General features: G+C 40.1%; 1 protein-coding gene across 2 annotated transcripts in view; it reads right to left on the reverse strand.

Moving 5' to 3' along the window:
• Positions 1 to 2,332: 2,332 nt before the first annotated feature.
• The window catches only part of GSDMC (gasdermin C), a 117,568-nt gene continuing 101,093 nt past the window's right edge, over positions 2,333 to 18,807 (reverse strand). The window contains exons 19-20 of one of the 2 annotated variants that reach the window (XR_008536841.2): positions 3,944 to 4,078; positions 2,333 to 3,502 (exon numbers count right to left, since the gene is read on the reverse strand). The gene's annotated coding sequence lies outside the window, so the exon portion shown is untranslated. The remainder of the gene's footprint in view (positions 3,503 to 3,943; positions 4,079 to 18,807) is intronic. The other variant, XR_008536842.2, reaches the window with a different exon arrangement.

An 18,807-nucleotide genomic window follows, 5' to 3' on the forward strand; every position in this document is an offset into this window, starting at 1 on the left:
TGTCTTGCCCCTGTGAATTTCTCTTCTTGGCCTTCTGGATCCCAGCTCTCCTCTCAACCCTCAGTGCTTTTCCCCTAGCCCACCCCACGCCCTCCTACTCCACCCTTGGCCCCAAAGAACTCCATCATCTGAGCTGACTCCTTGTCCCCTAAGACTACATGGCAAGGGAGAGAGTCTTAAGGTCTCCAGAAGTTCTCAGGTGTCATACACAAATGCGGTCTGGCAGAAAGGAGAAATTGAGCAAGTAAGTGCTTTTCAGAGTTTACAAAGGAAGTAGGCCAAATGGCAGGAGAAAATTCAATGATGATGGAAATCTGACATGGAAGCCAAAATTAGCCTTCTGGAAAAAGGATGCTCCTTTAAGTTTCCAGTCTTAGCTTAAAGTTTTCTATGGATCATGCATCCTACTCCATGCTAGAGCTGTGTTAGCTTGAATGCGAAATGAATGTCTTAAATAGGTTATGGCTAAAGCGGAAAAATGAAGAAAACCTGTGCCTTTCTCTATGATATGCTTAATTCTAGAGGTTAGGTTTTCATACTCCGAGGCAGAATAAAAAACCTCTAATCCATTTCTCAGAGATGCCTAGGAAGAAGGAGGTGAGGTGAATTTGGTTGTAGAGAATGGAGGGGCAAGAGCCCAGTGCATGAAATGAGCCAGTGTTTCAAGGGCTCAGTGATGAACTTGGGCTTCAGAAGAAAAGGACATGACAGGAAGCCAGGTGATATGGACAGCACAATCTGCCATCGCTGGTCCTGTTAAGGGAGCACAGATGCAGTAGAAGATCAGAGTGTTGTGTTATTCACTAACAATAATTAACACAGAATAATGTTAGTGCAGAAAAAAATGATACCCCCCCAAAAAGAAAATCATCTTGCTCAGCCCCACATTTTACAGATTGGAAAACTGAGGCCCAAAAAGAAGGAACCCACCCAAAAACATTGGCCTGGCTGGTCATCTACAGCAAAGATGAGAACAGCTGCCCAGTGAGCCCTGATGCTCCCCAGCCCTGAGCATCTCCCTTAACAGTATCTGGCTTCTAATTCATCACGAGGCTTCAAGGGCTTCTGTGTTTGGCACAAAAGTGCAGCACTTTGACCTGCAATAAATCACTGCAGCTAATGATCTCCTTGCTCCTTGTGACTGTCTGTGGACAGCCTGTTCTCACTCACTCATGCAGTAAGACAGCTGAGGCCACTGCTTGCCTTGAGGGAACCAAGAGAAAGGGGGCATCAAAAGGAGGAAGCTAGATTTATATTCTTTTCCCCTCTCCCTCACCTCCTGTTCCTTCCTTCCTTCCCTCCTTCCTACCTCCTTCTCTCCTCCCTTCCCTCTGTCCCTTTTTCCTTCTGCCCCTCCCTTCTTCCCTCCTTTTTTCCTGTGTCACACAAATATGACACTATAAACAAACAATTTCTATGTTAAACCCCGATGCCACAACCTTGATAATTTGGAACAGCCCCCTAATATGCTCACTTCAAGGTTGGAGTCTTACGCAGTGTGGAAGCACTTGGAGGCAAGCTTGGCCATTATCTCCTGCCACACAGGGGACTGCAAAGATGCCCATGACCTGGTCCCCAGGCCCTCCAACCTGGAGGTTTCTGCTGCTTCGGGGCCAAGCTTTGGTCACAGGAATCCTTTGTCAGGCTGCCTCAGATCCCATCTGAATTGACGACCACCCAGCACCCTTTCCTGTGGCTCTTGCCAGCTCCCTAATATTCAGTTCCCTGAATCTTCACTGCTGTGGAACCTACAGATTCCACTTGATTCCCCCAACCTGAGGGAATCTCATGCTGGCTTTAGGGTCTAAGTCAAGCACTTTCATTGCTTCTCATAGACATTTTGTCCATTTGTGAGACATGGCTTCTTCTGAGGACTCAGGCCTAAACCATTTGCCTCTCTGTGCTTCAGTTTCCTCTTCTATAAAAATAACTACCTACTCATAAGATTGTTAAAAGGATTAAATAACTTAGTAAATGTAACTTATTTAGAACATTGGCTACCATATAGAAAACACCATATAATCAATTACTATTATAATGAATGATGTGTTGCAGCTGCCAAAACAAAAGTAATCGTTCTTTAGGCTGCATTAATGGAAATATAATAAGTATAATAGTGGAGGTGATAGTCCTTGTATAATCGCCACTAATGAGACCACACACAGTATATCTCAATTTCAGAGGAACTATTTTAAGAGAAATTTACATAAACTGAAAAGTATTCAAAGGAGATGGACCCAAATGGTGTAGAAGAGTAACACCTTCTTATATGAAAGGGGGCTGTATTAGTTCGTTCTCATGCTGCTAATAAAGACATACCTGAGACTGGGTAATTTATAAAGGAAAGAGGTTTAATTGACTCACAGTTCAGCATGGCTGGGGAGGCCTCAGGAAACTTACAATCATGCCAGAAGGGGAAGCAAACACGTCCTTCTTCCTTCTTCACATGGCAGCAGCAGGAGAAGTGCCAAGCATCAGATCTCATGAGAATTCACTCACTATCACGAGAACAGCATGAAGGTAACCACCCCCATGATTAAATTCCCTCCGACTGGGTACCTCCCATGACACATGGGGATTATGGGAACTATAATTCAAGATGAGATTTGGGTGGGGACACAACCAAACCATATCAAGGGCTGAAGATCAGAGATGGTTAATTGGATGCAGAGAAATGTGGAGTGAAGGGGAGGAGTAGAAGAGAGGGGGCATAGAATTTGTCTTCAAATATAGGAAGGGCTATTTTGCCATCTTCATCTTTGTGTCCCCAGGTCCTGGTAGGATGCTTGGCACTAAGGTCATGCTTAATAAATTTTATTGGTTCTACTTGGTTGAAAAGTCAATCAGGTAATCAATCAATCAATATATTCATATGGATAAACAGTGACCTGATATTGGAAATTATAGGGAAATAATAGTAATTAACATGAAGAAATTTTAAAAATAAATTTAAAGATAGGAAGGGAATTCCCTTGCCCTTGGAATGATGACTCTTAGTGTCTGTTTAGGAAGGTGATGCTGCTGGAGGAGGGGCTCAGGTGTAGAGGAATTGAAACTGGTTGATGTGGATGCTTTCCAGATTTTCTATTTCTCAGACCAATACAAATTTTCTCCACCAAAAAAAGTCAGAGGAATTACAGAGGGTTGCCAACTTTTTGCCAACAATGGATATTACAACTAATTCAATTATCATCCACTATTGCAGTCATTCTGTAAAAACAAAAATCAAAAAAAGCACATTTTAACAGAAGGGAAGAAAAGGAAAAACATGATCTCAGAAGAAAGGAAATGCTTTAAAGTCATAACCTTGGCTTTCCAAACATCACTCTCTTTTCCTCACTTTTCTGTAAAGCAGTGAAAACATCGCCGAGCAGCACCAGTTTGAGGGTCTGTATTTGAGAACTACTGAATTCAATGACTTCAAAGTCCTTTCCTGGCCCAGATACTTGCCATTTCCAGTCCAAAAATGGAGCCAGGCACTTAGCAGGCATTCAGTGTATATCTGTGGAAGGAATGATGGAATCACTTGCAGGCATTTGATTTTAGGCAACATTCCTCATCCTCAAGATGGAAACCCCATGCTACAAGCACAGAAGCAACTCCCCAAAAAGTTCATGGAGGAAAAATATCAGTTAAAACTCATGAGGACAGAAGAGAGGCTACATTGCTCTGCTCCAGCTGACCTTTGGAAAGCCATATTCTCTCTACCTCCTGTATTTCCCCCACCATTAATGAACATCCTACTATTTCCATAGTATTCAGCTGTCAATAGGGCACTTGTGTGCATTACACCATTTGTTCATTTATTAAACGTTTATGGAGCATTCACTGTGTACCAGGCACTGTGCTAGGTTCTGGAAAATAGAGAATATTTAATAATAAAGTGTTCTCTCTCCTCCAGACATGGTGGTACCCCCATTCTGTGCTCCCCAGCCATCATTACCTGTCACTTCCTCTCACGGCACTGTAAGCTTCTCCACAGCAGGGGTTGCATCTATTTAACTCTGGATGCCCAGTGCCTGGAAGGATGAAGTGATCAGATGGAAAGAACCAAAACAAGCTCTGCCATATTCTCAGCCTGGATAGAAAAAAAAAAAAAAAGCCCAGATAAGTAATGCGGCTGGTGCTGATCAGGCATCTAAAAAATATTTGATTGGATAAGCCCTGAATGCAAGGATGGCTGCACAATCTGCAGGGCCCAATAGGAAATGAAAATATAGAGCCTCTTGTTCAAAATGCAGGGAAAACATGCCCTCACAGGAACTAAAATATAAAGATTTTTTTCTTCCTTTCATGGTTTCTTTTTCAGTTAGGCATGGTGAGGGTTTTGTATTTGTTACTCAATATCATTCTAAGGAAAAAATGTAAGTACCATTAATTTTACTGTTCTTCTTTATATTGTGCCATGCCAGTTTTAAATGCAAATATAAGAGCATTTAACTCAAATGCAGAATCACCAAAATTATATAATTCAAAATTGGTAGTCTGTATTTCCTTCTTACCAGAACAATGGAAACAGCACAAAGCTATTCTTACCAGAACAATGGAAACAGCACAAATGTTTTTATTACATTTCTTGATACACATATATTCTACCAATGCTTTCTACCTTTGGTTTACTGATGAGTAAGGAAAGACTTCAAGGAAAGGAAGCTATGGCTCATCTTATCTTCGCTTTTCATCAACCATCATTCTTGGCATAAGTGGTTGACTAATACAAGGAAATAGCACAAATAAAAACAGAGATAAGAGGATAGAATTCTTTGGTGGTTCATGCTTCTTTGAATGCCATTGCTTTCTTTTCGCACTCAGAGTAAGCTCTAGTCCAAATGGCCTGTCTTGTATGCACTTTAAGTCATGCTGATCTCCCAGGCATCGTGAGTCCACCAGAGTTCTGTGCTCCTGGGCATCATGAATGTCCCAGTGTGAATGGCATGGTGAGGCACTGTGGACACCCATACTGTGCATCTCTCCTCTGTTCAAGTGTGTGCTTCACTGTCCCGTTGGACTCCACTTACAGAACGTAAGTTCAAAGATAAAAAGACTAAGAATTTAAGACTGTGGCAGCAGGGCATTAAGCCAAGAATGAGTCATGGACAAGCTCATAAAGCCGGCTCTGCTTAGAGGGGCCCCAGAGTTCACAGCCAAGGGAACAGTTCCTGAAGGCTGACTGAGATGCTGAGTCCAGAGACCTAAAGACCCAGGCTAGTTAGGCCAGGTAAAGAGGGGAGATTGGTTGCTTATGGGAGCTGCCTTAGCAAGGAGAAAAGCATCCCAGGCTCTGCAGAGAAAATGGCAAATGCGGCTCTGTCTCCCTGCAGGACTCAGAGAGTAGTTTGGGATGAGAAGCAAAAGAAAGCAGTTACGGTCCTCCTACACTCAGCCTCAAGGAACCTCCTAGAACCCAGAAAGGGAAAAATAGCCAAGACAACATTCTTATATTCGCCAGGACTCTGAGGCCTGAGCAATTTCACTGCTAGCCATAGAAGGGCCATCTTTCACATTGGTGATAGTTGTCACGGGAACGGAAGTCAGGGGCAATGGATTCGGCACTGGCCACGCAGCCAAGTGGGTTTTCTCCTAGGACAGGGCCCACTCCTGGACTTTATTCAAGCCTTGCCAGATGGAAATTGGGAATGCCGTCCTTAACTAACAGCAAACAAAACAGCTGAAATGCCTCTTCTAGCACCAAGTCTTCTTCAGCTGTAGGTGAACCATTGGTTTTCTCTCTGGTTCACCAGCCAGATGTTGAAAACCTTTCCAACTCTGGACAATGGCCCATGCCACCTACTGGCTGAGTGTCCTTGCCTAGGTACCTTTATGGGCCTCAGTTTCCTCATCTGAATATAGGGGAAATAATGCCTTCCTCAAAGAGATGTGAAGGTTAAACGAGGTAACACATGAAGAAGGGAGTATTCTCTTTGTTTTTCCTTACACGTCCCCCTTCATTTTGTATATTCTATCTCCCTGTTCAGAAGTATTCCTGCTGTCTGTGTCCAAGAAAGTCCTGAACAAATCTTACCCCATCCATGGCACTTCTATTTCCAGCTGTCACTGAATTCCCCCTTCTTTTTTTTTTTTTAATGTTTATCTATCCCACACATTGGAGCAATTGGTTACATTCAGCTGGCTGAATGCTACTGTGAAAAAGGGATGAATGGCACTGGAGGAATTTCTAAACTCAGTAAGTCTCAGTAGTGTTTGTTTACTTTATCATCAGAGTCTTCAGCACAAATCCTGACACATCAGAGGCACACAGTAGAGTGAATTACGACAGTGTTCAGCTTCAAACTCTTTTTAAAAGTTTCCTTTTGGCCTCAAAAGGTAGATGATAGATGGCTAGATATAAATAGATGATAGATGATAGATAGATAGACAGATAATAGATAGATGATAGATAGATAGACTGATGATAGATAGATGATAGGCAGATAGTTGATATAGATAGATAGATAATAGATAGATGGTAGATGATAGATGATAGATAGATGATGATAGATAGATAGATAGATAGATAGATAGATAGATAGATAGATAGATAGATAATAGATATGGAGATAGATAGCTATGTATCTCCACACTTCCATCATGGCCTGCCAAGGCTCTCTGCATTATCTGACCCCTTCCCAATTCTCTGTCCTCATCTCTTGTCATCCTTCCCCTCCATCATTACTTTCCAACCCCATTAGCCTGTTTTCAAAATGTCTCCTCAAAAATGTCAATCTCTTTCCTACAATAAGGCTTCACGTATGCTCTTCCCTCTGTCTGAAATGACCTTTCCCCACTGGCGGCAGCGCTAGTTCTTTCTCACCATAGAGGTCTCAGTTTTATTGTGGTGTTCTTTGATCATCTCATCTAAGGTGGTCTTTCAAGTTTCTGTGATGGTAGAAACTATGTCTTTGTTGTTCATCTCTGGGTACCAGCATTTAGCATTGTGCATGACACACAGTTGGTAATTAACAAGTTGAATGAATGAATGCAAGCATAAATGATAAATGAAGTAAATACTATTTTTTTTCTTCTCCTCATGCACGTATTTTTTTTCTGGGTGCTTTGCAAATGCAAACAGTATCTTCCACTAGAATGCCAGCAGGGTGAGCATTATAGATTTCTTTTGTTTCCAGTCTAGCATGAAGCACAGTACAGTGCTTGTATACAACACTCAAAGAAATTTTGATGAATGAATGAATTATTGAATGAATGAGCAAATGGGCACGTACCCAAAACTTGCTGGACTGAACTGAATTAAGTAGACCTGCCGGCATAAAGGAAGTGCCACATCCTTGCACCGGCCAACATGTGTTCTGCATTTGTCAGTGATGCTTTCTTGTGTTTGGTGTGTTCACATGGTCGTCACCATCAGCCTGCTAATGGGATCATAAAAGAAGGGGAATCAGGGTCCTGGGCTTTTTCAGAGTCATCAGCTCAAAGCCCTTTTAATGTGAGTTCCTGATTCGATTGGGTGTGGAGAGAAGAGAAAAGGTGATGAATGGCCCAAATACAAGGAAAATTCAAATACCTGACTTTGTTCTTATCTTGAGAAGAATGTGACAGCCTGAAAGAGTCAGCAGCAGGCATACTGAGTCATGATGAACTAAGAAACTCAAGAATGTCCCTTGATAAATGTTTGCTGGATGAATGAATGCTTCTGTTGCTTATTACCTTTTAAGTGAATGGGGTCAAAGGTTGCTATTAACCCAAGGCTCATGGGGGAAAGATATTCTTTGTGACCTGGCAGGAATTATTACCAAGGGCAGACGAGGCCAGCAAGTTCACATGGCTAATGAAGACAGGGTCACAAGTTTGAGGCCCCCTAGAGACTAGTTATCTGCAGGCAGAGGGAAAATCTGCTTCACAACCATATCACATGCCCTAATGCTGGGCAGCCGTCTTGCAGATTCATGCATTCCTCCTGGACCATCTTGTCCAGGAGGGGAAGGTGTAGGACGGATGCCTTTGCTGAAACCCCTTATCAAAGGAAAACAACCAAATATTTGTTTACATTTGATTAGGACATGCTGCTGGTGTTGGTGATGATGATTATAGTAGCATTTATTGAGTAGTTACTCTGTGACAGGTGGTATGCTAAGCTCTTTACATGAATTTTTTCACTTGATCTTTACATGCATGTACAATCATGCCACCTTACAAATGAGAAAACTGAAGTTAACAAAATTACTTCACATCCACTCTCTTATCCATGTCATCTAGTTGAATTGATGGCAGCCTTGCAAGGTAGAATTTATTCTCTTTCTTTTACAGATGGGAAAACTGAAGGTGGAAGAGATTTGTTGATTTACCAAAAATCACACATTTGGGAAGGAGCAGAGCCTCCTACCAGATCCCGGTATTCCAAAAGTCAGTTCCATTCTCTTAGCTAGGACAAAACAGAGACCGTTTTTTCTTGATAAGCAGATTAATAACATGGTCTTTACACATGAAGTGTGATGAGTTCAAGACCAAGGAAAGCAAGGCTGACCGTTGCAAAGAATTGCCATCTAAGAGGTGACCCAACCCAAACCCAGGGGTTTCAAGGCTGATGAGGGGGCACAATGAGATACAAAAGGAGAGACCAAAGGGTCCTTCCTGCAAGCCCAGTTCTGCCACTTACTGTGTGCGCTGGGCAAGTTACTTGACATCTCTAGGCCACTAGGCACTGTTCTAAATGTTTTAAACGCATCAACTGATTTAGTCCTCATACTACCATTTGAAGTGATCATTAGTTAACCTCATTTTATGAATGAGATAACTGAAAAACAAAGAGACCAAGCAGCTTATCCAAGATACCCAACTAAAACGAGGCACAATTGGGATTTCGATCCAGGTAGTCCAGTTATAGTGCCTGTTCTCTGAAGAGTCACAGCATGCTACTAGAAATAATAATAAAAGGGCCTGGCATGATGGCACACATCCATAGTACCAGCTACTTGGGAGCCTGAGGCACAAGGATCACCTGAGCCCAGGAGTTTGAGGCCTGCCTGGGCACCATAGCAAGATCTTATCTCAAAAAATAAACATCTTAATTAATTAAGAATAATAATAACAATAATAATAATACCTAGTTCATAGGCTTTGGGGGATAGAATGCATACAAAATGCATAGCAAAGTGTCTAACATGTAGTACTTATTCAATACATGGCATATTTTATCATTGAATACATTTCTACCTTAGGAGTTTTATTTTTCAATAGGTATACAGGAATATCATGATTAGCAGCAGTTAGATGATACAGACTGATGGATGGTCCAGGATAGTCTAAGACTTGAAATTAAACATTTCATGCATGGGCCAAGCTACAATTCCCAGAAAAGCATCTAACTCAGCAGGCCAGTTCTGGTGCTAGGCCTATTTCCTAATGATGGGTTCTAGTTCAGGGTTACCAGCAGTCACAGGAATACAAAGCAGCAAGAAAACAGGGGCAAGTTGTACTCTACACAAGTCTATATCTAGGAGGTCCATCATCAGCCACCAAGACCCGAATCATTGGGCTGCAGCTCCAGGACAAGGCTATAAATCCTGGAGAGGAAGATCCCATGAGGGCAAGGCAGGTCTGGGAAGTAGATATGTTATGAAAACAAGGGCTTGGGCACAGAGACTAAGGGAGAGATAGGTGGCTGGGATCAAGATAAAGTTTATCCCAGTTACCAGATAACTGGACAGATGATAAATATTAGACAGGCAACCCAAGTGAGACCTGAAATTAAATTTCATTTTACCCATCTAGAGTTTCTTAAAACTCTCCTGCCTTAGGGCAGCAGGGAGGCTCAGAGCTTGGCATGAGGTGAGACAGACGAGGCTGAGAGGTTCCAGCTGGCAGTGAAGAGCTCACCAAGGCTGGGATCCAGGCAGGGTCCAACACATTCAGACTGAAGCTGGATGAGCAACTGTCAGGGATGTCGGGGTGAGGAGGCTGGCCTCTGGTAAACGGTTGGATCAGTGATCTTTGCTATGCCTTTAACTCTGCAATCTCTCGAATGCAACAGACTCACGCACTTTTGCTCCTCACTCCTCCATGGATCCTCATGAGCTCACTATGGACTAAACAGAGACTTGCTAGAACTGCTTTACATGATAGCACTTTTGTTCCAAATGTGGAGACAGCACAATGCTCCAAGAGCTGAACCTGACAGAGATGTCTCTGAGAACAATCTCCCTACAACAGCAAAGCCATCCTGAAACCTACAACTTCACAGCTGTGTGTCTGTTTTCAAAGGTGATGTGACTGGCCGTGGGGAGGCAGGAGCCCCAAGAATGGTGCTGAGGCTCTCAAGGAGCAAGGAAGGGACAGTCCCAGCCATCAATGGAGCCTTGTGGCCTCAGTGGAAAGGGAGGAACGCCCTGTCTCAGGAATGCAACCTCCAGAGTGCAGAAGACAGCCACGCTTTGCCATTATGAAACCCCAAACACTCTGGGTGTGGTGAGACTTTTAAAAGCCTATTCTGCTGTCACTGAGGAGCCTTGGAAATGTGGACAGCATACCACCCAAGGCCATTAAATACCCAGACAGCTCCGGACAGAGACAAGAACAAGGATCCAATGAGCTTGAGGCAGAGTGTCTCAAAGAAATAAACATGCGGTGAAGGTATTTCCATAGCCAGTAAATACTGTCTTTCAGGGGGTTCAGAAGGAGACCAAACAGCCTGCCCCCACCATCCCCCAATAAAAGAGTGACACTGTGTAACTAAGGAGTGAGCGGCCAGGCACAGAAGCCAGAGTTCCCAACCACCCTTTAATTTATAGGCCATAAATGATGGAGCCCATGATCTATTGCCCCTGACTCAGGGGGGATTTATTCTGACTAAGAGCACACACAGAGCCCACTGATATAACTAATGGCCTCGGGTGGAAAAAGGTCGGGCTCTCACTAAATGCTAAGTAAAGATGTTTGGAGCAGACAGTTATAATACTGAGAGATGATTCCAAACATCACATGAAGCAGCAAACACTACTCATCTCAGCTGAGGTCAAGCTGCAGGGGAGAAAAACCCGGGATGCTGCAGACAGGGAGTGACAGCCTAAAGCAATTGGCAACAGAGCTTCATCTCTCACAACCCTTCCATTTTACATCTTTTCAAGTGTGCCTCTTACCCGAGCTTTCACCCATCAAAGCCCACTCTCAGGTAAAGGTTGGATCCACTCCTTCACACTGAGCTGCCAGTGCTGGGAGGGCCTAAACCTCATCTGTCCCATGATTATTGCCGCTCCAGAGATAGTTCAGTGCCCATCACAGAATGTGGGCTTAATAAATCTTTATTCAATGAGTAAAAAGACAGAAATAGTCTGTTTTTATTAATTCACTCATTCATTCATTCCTCCGTCCATCCATTCATCCAACCAGTGTTTCTCAAAGGGAACTTGTTACAAAGAGAGAGCTTCTTTCATGACCAGTGCCTGGGAGGCAAAAGAGACTTTAATAATGTTTTATTTTCACTGTGTATCTTATTGTTGTCATCTATCTATAGCAAGTGATACTGATTTTCCATTTATGGTAGTGATTTCAAGTTTCATTTTGTCCAAATTTCTTCCTCCAAAATAAGAAGTTGATTTAAATTTAAAAACTTCAGTAAATAAACACACAGATTTTATAATTACATGGCCAAAATCCTCTAAAATGAAGACATTCTCAGATGAAAGATGGCTAAGAGGATTTGTCACCAGCAGACCTGCTTGAAAAAAATTGCCAAAGGAAGTTCTTCAGGCTGAAGAGGAATTATATCAAAAGGAATAAAACTTTGGAATTAAAAGAAGAGTGGCATAAATGTAAATAACTTGATAAATATAGAGATGATTTTTCTTCTCTTAAATTCTTAAAAATATGTACAACGATTGAAAGCAAAAATTCTAACATTGTCTGGGAGGTCTCCAATGTAATAGACATAATATACATGTCAATTATAATACCAAGGGTAAGGTTAAAATGACCTGAATGATGGTAAGGCGTCTATGCTTTACCTGAAGTGATAACATATTAACTCTAAATAGAATGTGAACATTTAGGTGTGTATATTGTAATGCTCAGAGAAACCACTAAAATAATATAAATATTATGACACAGGGTCATAAACAGTGTCTCTTCCCCAACCTAGATGTGAAAGCCTTATGATTTTCTGGGCAGTAGACAGAATACTCAGAGGGTCTTCTTAACTCAGTAGTGGAAAATAATCAGTCCTAGACTAAACACTGTTCTGGCCCAGCCTATAAAAAAGACATAAAAGCAACACTCCAAAAAATCTGTTTCCAAGTAACTTAACTGTGTCCCAGAACAAGACTCTGTAATATAGGAACACAAAAATATCCAGCATCAAACAGGGTAATTAGAGTCCCTAAATGAGAGTGATAGGAGACAGAAAAAAAAATATTTGGAGAAATATTTCTCTAAAATGTCCAAATTTGATGAAATCAGTAAACCCACAGAACAAGAACCTCAAAACCCTGAGTATAAGTAGTGAAAGAAAAACTATCAACCTAGAATTCTATGCCTACCTTAAATGAGTTTCAAAATCAAACTAAAATAAAGTCAAAACAAAAACTTTTACAGACATATGAAAACTAAACAAATTTATTCACCAGCAAAGCTGCATTACAAGAAATACAAAAAGACATCATCATTTAGGCAGAAGGAGTATGATATCAGATGGAAATGTGGATCTACGCAGTTGAATAAATACCCCTGGAAGTGGTAACTGCATGAGTAAACATATAAGATTTTTTATTATTTAAATATCTTTAAACAAACTAATCTGTTTAAGCAAAAATAATAACAATGTAGTACAGGTTTTATAATACATGTACAAGTAGAATATATGTCAAAAATATCATAAGGTTGTAAGGAGAAAAATAGATAATGCCATTGTAAGTTTTTTATACTGTACACGAAGTAGTATAATATTACTTGAACCTAAAGCAACTTCTAAAATAACAATACAAAGTTATAGCAAATAAGCCAACAAAGAAGATAAAAAGGAATTATTTGTTTAAAAAATTACTCATTCCGAAAGAAGGCAAGAAAACGGAAACAACATATGGGCAAATTTTTTAAAAAGTGGCAAGATGATAGACTTAAACATGCCATATCAAGAATCCCATTAAATGTAAGTGGTCTAAATATCCAAATTAAAAGGCAGAGATTTTCAGAATGTGGGAAAAAGCAAGACACAATCATATGCTTTCTACAAGAAATGTACTTTAAATATGAAGACACAAAGAATTAAAAATAAAAAGGTAAGAAAAGATATAATGTATTAATACCAATCAAAAGAAAGATGCATTTGGTATTTTATTCTCTTTGTAGCAATTGTGAATGGGAGTTCACTCATGATTTGGCTCTCTGTTTGTCTATTAGTGGTGTATAGGAATGCTTGTGATTTTTGCACACTGATTTTGTATCCTGATACTTTGCTGAAGTGGCTTATCAGCTTAAGGAGATTTTGGGCTGAGACAATGGGGTTTTCTAAATATACAATCATGTCATCTGCAAACAGAGACAACTTGACTTCCTCTCTTCCTATTTAAATACCTTTATTTCTTTCTCTTGCCTGATTGCCCTGGTCACAACTTCCAATACTATGTTGAATAGGAGTGGTGAGAGAGGGCATCCTTGTCTTGTGCCGGTTTTCAAGGGAGTGCTTCCAGCTTTTGCCTATTCATTATGACATCGGCTGTGGGTTGGCCATAAATAGCTCTTATTATTCTGAGATACATTCCATCAACACCAAGTTTATTGAGAGTTTTTAGCATAAAGGTGTGTTGAATTTTATTGAAGGCCTTTTCTGCATCTATTGACATAATCATGTAGTTTTTGCCATTGGTTCTGTTTATGTGATGGATTACATTTATTGATTTGCATATGTTGAAGCAGGTTTGCATCCCAGGGATGAAGCTGACTTGATCATGGTGGATAAGCTTTTTGATGTGCTGCTGGATTCGGTTTGCCAGTATTTTATTAAGGATTTTTGCATTGATGTTCATCAGGGATATTCGCCTGAAATTTTTTGTTGTTGTTGTGTCTCTGCCAGGTTTTGGCATCAGAATGATGCTGGCCTCATAAAATGAGTTAAGGAGGAGCCCCTCTTTTTCTATTGTTTGGAATAGTTTCAGAAGGGATGGTACCAGCTCCTCTTTTACCTCTGGTAGAATTTGGCTGTGACTCCATCTGGTCCTGGGCTTTTTTTTTTTTTTTTTGATTGGTAGGCTATTAATTACTGCCTCAATTTCAGAACTTGTTATTGGTCTATTTAGGGATTGGACTTCTTCCTGGTTTAGTCTTGGGAGGGTGTATGTGTCTAGAAATTTATTCATTTCTTCTAGATTTTCTAGTTTATTTGTGTAGAGGTGTTCATAGTATTCTCTGATGGTAGTTTGTATTTCTGTGGGATCAGTGGTAATACCAGCTTACAAGGGATGTGAAGGAACTCTTCAAGGAGAACTACGAACTACTACTCAAGGAAATAAGACACAACACAAACAAATGGAAAAACATTCCATGCTCATGATAGGAAGAATTAATATCGTGAAAATGGCCACACTGCCCAAAGTGATTTATAGATTTGATGCTATGCCCCTCAAGCTACCATTGACTTTCCTCACAGAATTAGAAAAAAACTACTTTAAATTTCATATGGAACCAAAAAAGAGACCATATAGAAAAAACAATCCTAAGCAAAAAGAACAAAGCTGGAGGCATCATGCTACCTGACTTCAAACTACACTACAAGGCTACAGTAACCAAAACAGTATAGTACTGGTACCAAAATATACATATATATACCAGTGGAACAGAACAGAGGCCTCAGAAATAACGGCACACATCTGCAACAATCTGATCATTGACAAACCTGACAAAAATAAGCAATAGGGAAAGAATCCTCTATTTAATAAATGGTGTTGGGGAAACTGGCTAGCCACATGCAGAAAACTGAAACTGGACTCCTCCCTTACACCTTATACAAAAATTCACTCAAGATGGATTAAAACTTAAATGTAAGACCTAAAACCATAAAAATCCTAGAAGAAAACATAGTCAATACTATTCAAGACATAGGCATGGGCAAAGACTTCATGACTAAAACACAAAAAGCGATGGCAAAAAAAGCCAAAATTGACAAATAGGATCTAATTAAACTAAAGAGCTTTTGCACAGCAAAAGAAACTATCAACAAAGTAATCAGGCAACCTACCAAATGGGAGAAAATTTTTGCAATCTATCCATCTGACAAAGGGCTAATATACAGAATCTACAAGGAATTTAAACAAATTTACAAGAAAAAAACAAACAACCCCATCAAAATTGGGCAAAGTATATGAACAGACACTTCTCAAAAGAAGACATTTATGCGGCCAACAAACATATGGAAAAAAGCTCATCATCTCATCACTAGTCATTAGAGAAATGCAAATCAAAACCACAATGAGATACTACCATCTCACACCAGGTAGAACGGTGATTATTAAAAAGTCAGGAAACAACAGATGCTGGAGAGGATGTGGAGAAATTGTAACGCTTTTACACTGTTGGTGGGAGTATAAATTAGTTCAACCATTGTGGAAGGCAGTGTGGAGGTTCCTCAAGGATCTAGAACCAGAAATACCATTTGACCCAGCAATCCCATTACTGGGTATATACCCAAAGGATTATAAATCATTCTGTGATAAAGACACATGCACACATATGTTTACTGCAGCACTATTCACAATAGCAAAGAGTTGGAATCAACCCAAATGCCCATCAACGATAGACTGGATAAAGAAAATGTGGCACTTATACACCATGGAAATACTATGCAGCCATAAAAAAGGATGAGTTCATGTCCTTTGCAGGGACATGGGTGAAGCTGGAAACCATCATTCTCAGCAAACTAACACAGGAACAGAAAACAAAACACCACATGTTCTCACTCATAAGTGGGAGCTGAACAATGAGAACACACAGACACAGGGAGGGGAGTATCACACACCGGGGCCTGTCAGGAGGTGGGGGGCTAGGGGAGGGACAGCATTAGTAGAAATACCTAATGTAGATGACGAGTTGATGGGTGCAGCAAACCACCATGTCATATGTATACCTATGTAACAAACCTGCATGTTCTGCAAATGTATCCCAGAGCTTAAAGTAAAATAATAACAAAAAAAATCTTGAAAAAGAAAGATGCATTTGGCTATATTAAATTCAGACGAAATGGACTTCAGAAGACACAATATTACCACAGATTATAATGTTCATTTCATAATAATAAGAGATCAATTCATCAAGAAAACATAAAAATTCTGAATGTTTATGTACCTAATAATAGAATTTCAAAATACATGAAGTAAAAACTGATAAAACCAAAAAGAGACGTAGAAAAATTGACAATTATGGTGTAAGATTTCAATATCACTAACTCAGTAATTAATCAAACAAATTGACAGAAGATTGGTAAGGAAACTGAAGACTTGATCAATACTATCAACTAACTTGACCAAATTAACATTTATAGAATCCACCACTCTATATAAGCATAATACACATTTTTTTCCAAGAGTACATGGAATACTTACGGAGGTAGATCACATTTTGGGCCACAAAATAACTCAATACATTTAAAAACGATTCAAGTGGCCAGGTACAGTGGCTCACACCTGTAATTCCAAAACTTTGGGAGGCTGAGGCAGGCAGATCACTTGAGGCCGGGAATTTGAGACAAGCCTGGCCAACATGGTGAAACCCCGTCTCTACTAAAAATACAAAGATTAGCCGGGTGTGGTGGTGTGCACCTGTAATTCCATCTACTCAGGAGGCTGAGGCACAAGAATCTCTTGAAATCAGGAGGCAGAGGTTGCAGTGAGCCAGTATCACTTCACTGCACTCCAGCCTGGGCAGCAGAGCAAGACTCCATCTCTAAATAAATAAATAAGTAAATATCCAAGTCACATAACTACTCCAATAACAAGTGTTCTCATCCATAAATGGGAACAATATCTACCCTTTAGGAGTCCCCATGAAAAATTCGAAACAATATGTAAAAGAATATGAACAGAAAAGACACTCAATCATGTAACTATTATAATGTGCTCAAGGTAGCCAAGCTAGAAAGTAGACAGGATCCAGAGTAGAAGCCCTAGTCTGCCAAACATCAAAGCCAATACTTCCCAATATACAAATCAGATACCCTCACAGTGTTTTGGTGAGAAGAAATAGAATAGTGCTTGTGATCATCCTTTGTAGGCTAAAGACCACAAATTCACATGTAGCAAATAATTACTATTATTATCAACATTTGAGATTATGAATTTGAGTATGTACAATGTCCTGATATCAGGATGTATCAAAAAGTTTCTTTTTTTGTCTAAATTCTCATTTAATAGAGTATGTTTTAAAAGCCAATAACTTGATTGTCTCCTGAGTACTGTAATAAACATATACACGTTCAGATCCACATAAATATATCGTGTATGAATATACATTTAAGAATAATTCCACATGCATAAAATATTAATGTTATTCTATCTGTATATATACACGTTTTATTACATATTACATGTTCATGCACCTGTGTACAAATACTATCTACATTTGCAATAATGTCAATATATATAGTCAATAACAGATTTGCGATAGTAATGTCAGCTTATACTTACATGTTAATTTATAGTTTCCAAAGCAATTTCATATACATCATCTCATTTGATGTTTCCAATTGTCCTACACTGTAGGTAGGCTAAAAATCATCACAACAAAGCTTAGTGGGAAAAGCATGCCTTCTAGAATCAGGAAGATTTGGTTTCAAATTCTAGCCAGGTCTGTTGCAGAAGCAGACTCAGAGATGTAGTGAAAATAAAATGGGATAAGTGCAGTGGGAAACTGAAATAGATACTGGGAAGCCCAACCTCAGGTGCACAAGATGGACAGGCAGAGAAGATGGGCTGGAAGAAGTTCTATCTGAACTGTCTTACAGAAATGACTGACATAAGAGTAATGGATCCCAGGGGATCAAGGCCCCACATGCAAAGGCACTGGGACAAGAAATCATTTTTGTTGGTTTCACTTTTTCTTCTTGAATCCTAAACCTGGGTCTTCCAATGGCCCATTTTTCTTACCTATTCACCATGTTCTCCCTTCATGATTTTACTGGCTACATCATTTTTAATTATTGCCTCCCACTTTAGAAATGGTCTCTCTGCATTGACTCAGTCCCAAATTTTCAGCTACTAGGTTAGATGCCCAGCTATCAATAGCAACTCAACATGTCTACAGTAGGTTTCACTCCCACCCCTTTGCCTTACTCCAAATCATTTTCCTGACTTCTTTGTTTCTGTTAAGAACAGACAGCACCATCTTTTTAATCATCTGGCTGAAGCTGGCAAATCCTACTGCCTTACTCTTCTCTCCTTCATCTACCACATCTTTTTGTAATTCTTCTCAAAAGCATCCCCAATTTTAATTATTTTACAACTGTTAGTGTTAAAGACTTGATACTGCTTAATATTCTAGTGTATTAGCCCAGGATCTTCTTGTGGAAATGGTAGAAATTCCAACTCAAATTACCTCTCATAAAGATAATAATTTGTGGGAAAATGTAACTGAAAATTAGACTTCAGACAGGGCTGGATCCAGGTCCTCATTACTACCAAATATCACTCTCCATATTACTGCTCTAGTTCTCTCTGACTTGACAGCACTCTCAGTCACTTTTTCTTATGTAATAGCAAACAGAACTTTGGGTTTACATCCTACCAACTGGCAACCCCATTGGTAAGAGGATACCTCACTCATGGTTCCAGCAAACACTCTATGAATGATCGTTGTGGTTTCAGAACAATGCGCTGT

The sequence above is a fragment of the Pan troglodytes genome, chromosome 7, assembly GCF_028858775.2.
Source record: "Pan troglodytes isolate AG18354 chromosome 7, NHGRI_mPanTro3-v2.0_pri, whole genome shotgun sequence".
In the NCBI taxonomy this organism is placed as follows: domain Eukaryota; kingdom Metazoa; phylum Chordata; class Mammalia; order Primates; family Hominidae; genus Pan; species Pan troglodytes.